The following is a 6,000-nucleotide window of genomic DNA, read 5'->3' as shown; positions in this document are numbered from 1 at the left end:
GGTGCTCTGGCAGCACGTAGGGCCCTGGCTGGGGCAGAAAAGAGGATGACCCAAAGCAACAGTAATAGGTGCCCCCATTGACACTTAAGTATCAAAGCCAGAACATCCGTCATTAAAATAACAAGCTCATAAACGCTTAGCAAGCACTATGCAGTAATATAATCATCGAGTTTGTTTAAGAGGGTGGTACCATGTTTCAAAGTGAGCTTCTTTACACTGGTCGGATCATATACTTTCTAGTGACTTTTTTTTAATTAAGCTTAGTGAAAGTGGCATCTCATCTACCAAACCAGACACACCTATCAAATGCTAACATGAAAAAATGGAAAAGAGGTTGGGGCTTTCAAGGCAAATGTGGTTTGAGAACTAAAATAATAGTTCATTATCACATCTTTTGCTGGCCACTTAGAGTACTTAAACCATGTTGCTAGTCTGTAGATATTGACAGTCTAGGATATTGATAGTACACTAGCAGATGAAAATTTATTCTTCATTTCTACTAAAAATGCCCATGAGACTTATCAAACAGTACTACCTAGCACTTTGTAATACCTGGTTATGAGCTGCACTCCAACACTTTCAGTGGCTGGAGAGGTTTAAATTTATTTCAGGGTTCTATTACAGATTTCATAAATTTGTCTTTACTAAAGGACAGATGGAATTTCCTAGCGAAAAATCTTGATTTGCACTGATTCATAGTATTCTAATGGTACCCATATACCTCTAATTTTTTTTTGTTCTGATGAGCACACAATATTTGGCTGGAGCAGAGCACACTGCGTGCACTACAGCTCTACCACACAGTAATAATGGTACCATACGATATTTGAAAAAGTTTGCCAACCCAGTTTAATAGATCTGCACTAAATATATACTCTATCCATCATTCTTTATTCCACATAAATGTTAACAGTATTCTCTGCTTCACCTACAATGCTTATGGAAAGACTGAAACAAGAATATCCTTGGCAAAACATTGGCTTTGTCAGTGGCCAATCTCGTTCACCAAGGATCTGCACGTTTTCTCCCCAATGCTTCAGATCTCTGTTTACTGAAATGATGATTTGGCATTTACAACTTCTAGGTTATTCTGAGCTTTGAATTTTCAAGTACCGCATAGAGCTTGCTGCACACTTGCACTCCTGAGTGCAATTTCAAAGGGAATATTGATTTGACTTTAACATGCTTACCATTAGCAGTTCAGAGTTGGCACCACTGTCTTTAAAGCCAAGCATTTTTATGAAGTCCTGGATTTCTTCAGCTATTTGGTTTTAGATAATGTTAATCAGTATATAAAACTATTTTGTGATGTAATTTTTAATTATCTTATCATCCACATAAAAGGCTACACAGTTCAAGAAAGGCAATGGGTTGGAATGGAGATTAATGGACATTCTTGGCTAATTCTGCAATTTAATTTAAAGAGATACTTCTGAAACTATAGAAAAAGCAGTTATCTTTTTTTTAAATGGGGGACAAGGGGATGTGACCCGAATAAGAAATTTCTTGCTTATGAATTGCATACTTTCTTAGCATATAAGCTGCTGAATAACCTTAAACTTCTGAGCTAATAATGCAGTTGTGCTTCCTTTTTATGCAACGCTTCAGAGACCCAGAATTTTTTTCAAAGGCAGCAAGATATGTGTTTTTTCCACCACTTCTGATGGGTTTCCAGTTAGGTTTGATTCAACCATTGAATGAACTGACTTTTGGTAACTGTTAATATTTTAAAGATTATAATCACAATACTTTTGTAAACAACAGATCAGGGTCACAATAAAATTACTAATCTGGTTCCCTTGTCGTATTTCTTTCCAGCAGTGAGATGTAGTGATATGCCTGCTTTCTTTTCTTTTTTCCCCCTTTTTTAAAACAAATCTGTCCTAAGAAGGAGTCAGTGCAAAATGGAACCAATGTTGAAATCCTGTCCTCCAGAGATCTGTAGTGCTTTAAAGAAACAATACTTTCTGTCTTGAAAGCATGCACTGACCTACTGTTATTAGAAAAGAGAGAGCAATTACTGCATTTTTAAGATAAAATATCCTTCTTTTCTAATTGATTTTAAATCTGAAGAGGCACAAGTTTAACAAACACTTCATTTATGTTTCTTCTTCTTCAGGGGAAGACTAATGTGCATGCTGAAATTTGTCAATTTCATATCCATAATCTGTCCCTTCTGAAAATAAGCCTCTCAAAATAAGGAGTGGGTGGGTTTTTTTAGTTCTGCCAAGACATTTTTCTTTTAAGGATCTGATTAATAATGTGTTATGAATGTCAAAGGGCAAATTCAAAGGAAAGAGTTTCTTATTAAAAATATGAAGGGTTTTTTTTATATGAACCCTTGTGCAATGTCTTTCATTTCAAACTATGCTCTCTCTATAGCTGTGTGCATGAGCAACTATCAGAAACTTCCAGAGCACTTTTCTGTGTCCATCCCCACTGCCTGCTCAGTTCCTTCCCCTTTCCTGCACACCTTTTTAAGTATGCAAGTACAATGCAAAAGATTTTTCAAAAGTCAGCCCTCAAATGGATGTTCTTTCCTAAACCCTACATACAACTCGCATGAAAACATAAACTCCTGAAAAGGATAACACAAACTCCGCATATATATGCCGTCAGCAATAGACCACCATCTGATTCTCTGTTGGTTTTGCTCACAAAAAGAAGGTTTGCAGAGATCCCTGAATGCTGTTGCTCCAATGGATTATTTTATAAAGGGATGCCATATAATAGAACACATACCCTGTGCTTTAGGTCATGTGCCTACTACATGTGATAGGCCACTGTTTCTGGTTCTGTCATTGCTCCAAAAAAATTATCAGAAATAAAGTTTGAGCAGAGAAAAACAGGAAAAATCCTGCATGCCATTAAAAAAGACAGTCCTACCCAAACTGGGATATCTGGTTACCTAACTTACGGTTTACTGTCATCTCTGCTCCTCCAGTTGCTGACATTTCTGGGAATCACTTCTTTTTCTTCTTTATATAAAAAGCAGACATCAACACATAAGAATCATGCCTATCCGAATTAAACCAAAATCTGCCTTATTTTCCTTCAATACTGTATCTTTCCTATTTAATGTTTAAATCATACAGATATGAATCCTTCTGTCAGCTTCACTTCATGTCTACTATTGCAGCCTTCAGAATATCTCCACCACACCGTATCTCCCCAGCAGTGTGGTAATCTGCAAGACTAATTTCACCTGCTGATCCAAAGATTTAATCTTGGCATTACCTTTTTTTATATCCAAGATTTAACTTCAGACTGCAGGTGACTGCCTTAAATTTCCCTCATTGTCTAAAGCTGTGGTTCCATGTTTGCGGTTGTGTATTGTCATTTTACCTCGGAGTACAAGTCTGAGTCAGTTCAGACACTTTTCCAACACTGCTGTTCACTTAGCAAGAACTAATGGTAGAGGTTTTTGGATGGCGAGAAGCCTGATGCTCTGACTGCTGCCTGTGCAGCCATTCACTTATCCATCGTCTCTCCCTGTGGGGCTCCCTTTGGACTGGCCTCTTTGGGAGAGATGGCCTTCTGTTTATAGTATCAGACTTCCCCTACATTGTGGCCAGAAACAACTGTCCTTAAAGCACTGCTTTGCTGCCAGGACACCATTCAGCACTGCAAAAGCAATATGTAATTTTTGCTTTCCACTAAGCAGTGACTGCAGCAGCAGATGCATGGATTCTTGCCTGATGACAGCTATACATGTCCTGATGCAGCGGTATCGAGACCCTCTGTGCCAGGCATGAGCCTTCTTGTCCACTAAGGGTCATACAGGGAAAACAGGTACATGCAGAGATGGAACGACACCAGACCAGGCTGCCCCAAGCCTAAAAAGTCTCAATACATTGTTTGGCTTTGTGTGAAGATTAGTAACTACTTGCACCTGCACATCAGAATTGGGAGAGTCAAATTGTGAAGGATATCCTCTACGCTATTTTATGCAAAATCCCACATTTATTCTGCAAAACTGTGTGTAGTTGAATTGAAACCAAGAAACCATCATTCACCACACCTTTTGTTCTCAATCTTTTATCCTTCTCTTCTTTGTTGCCGAACAGAACTCCTGACATATAAGGACCACAGTTTTGAATCACTCACTCCTTACATGTATACAGATTCCTCCCTGAATTATTTTCCAAATCCTAGAATTGCAATTCAATTGCTTTTTAATTGGAATTTAATTGCTTAATAATTACAACCTAATAATCACTCAATGAAGAAAATATGAATGATTAAAAAGCAATGCAAAACCTAAAATAATCAAAATGCAGACAACTATTTATGTTCAAATATTTATGTACATTTTAAATTGGAAAGGATGAGAGACACACTGAAAAGTTATTTACCAGAATCATTTGGCTCGAAAGGATCATAGCACAAGTCCTGCTACTGTTGAGAAAATTCCCACTGAAGCCCACCAGTGTACCTCTTCTTGAGGGGTACAGATATGAGAAGAGGTTGGGGAGGTGTAAGGAAAGGGCTGTGGAAGCCACACATCTGTGGTACAATACAGCAAGAGATAATACAGTGGGAGAAGGAGACAGGTGAGACTGAGATTTGTTCACTGCCTGAACTAGCTCTTTTATCACATGCCTTAGCTTCTGCTCTTCCTCCCACTCTTGAGCTGGTACAGGAACATATGCAAGTAGCACAGACTGCTAGTGCTGCTTGGCTTCGCTCCACAGCTGCCTGGAATGCTCTCCCCACTCCCAAATAGCATGTGCTCACTTTGCCGTATCTTCCCTCATGACTGTAGCTTACTATTCACTGCTCCCACGCACTGACTTCCCATGCTAAGTTAGCCATCCTCTTAAAGGCAGCATTTGTGGCAGTGTGTGGCTTCATCCACAGCTATCTTGACTCTTCAGACAAGAGGGGGAAAATTGCTAGTGTTCTGTCCCCAGCTGGATGGATACACAAGTCTTCTTGCAGCAGCAATAACTCTTCTTACATGACTACATCCTGCTGTCTTGGCCAGTGCTAATGATTGCTGGGCTCTGTAAGTGTGCTTATGCTTACCTTTGCTGCCTGTGGGATGGGAAGCATATAGACAAGTTCAGTCTGGGGCAAAAATGAAGACACCTTGCTGGTGATAGCTATGCTGTGCCTGTATGCTCCTAAAATACAGGCATCCCCTGCCATGGGAAAAGGGCTCTACTCTTTGGACAAGGACCAGCAACTGGTCCACAGGGAAAAGAAGCAGAGGGAAGGATGGTTTGCTGATGATCTACTCTTTGTAGAGTCCCAGAACAGATGGAGCAGAATCTGGAGTAAGGGGAATATGAAGAACAGCAGAGACAAATGGCTCCACTGGGGACAGCTTTTACTTTTCATATCTAATCTTTGTTTCAAAAGACATGACACTGAGCAATGTCATTTTGGTCAGCAAAAATGATTCTTTGCTCAAGCCAGGAATGACCTGATTTTGTTATTACACATCATGCCCTTAGACCACCTGGACATTAGTGAAATCAGTTACTCCAGGTAGCAAATACGAGATGTTGGTTCTCTGCTGTGAACTAAAGTTCAGTTCTGATTCCCCTGAGAGGCATGAGGAACAGTGGCTGGACACACATGTCCTTACGTCAGTGTGGGTCTGGGGCAGAACATACAGGGCAGGGTCAGCCACAGCAAGAGAGTGGGGTAGAGCATGGGCATGCAGGGCATGAGATCACTGGCAGTACCAGGCTGACCTTTGGCAAAATGACCACAACTTGGCTATGCATCAGTTACCCATTCCCTGCTGCAATTCAGCTATTGCCCTGGGAATCCTTTTACCTCTGAAGAACTAAGCTATCCACAGAGAATAATTCAAAATATCCTGCTACAGTTCTGGAACACAATGGGAAAAACTAAGTGGGGGGCTTCAGAAAGTAGTCAGGGGTCTCATAATAAAGGACAAGACACCCACCAGCCTGTGAGTATTCACTGTTGCACTTGTTAGGTGACCCCAGAGGTTTGGCTTGGTCATGCACTGCCTCCTGTAAGCTG

Source organism: Pelecanus crispus, chromosome Z (genome assembly GCF_030463565.1).
Source record: "Pelecanus crispus isolate bPelCri1 chromosome Z, bPelCri1.pri, whole genome shotgun sequence".
Lineage (NCBI taxonomy): Eukaryota > Metazoa > Chordata > Aves > Pelecaniformes > Pelecanidae > Pelecanus > Pelecanus crispus.
Note: the sequence above shows the minus strand (reverse complement) of the source record.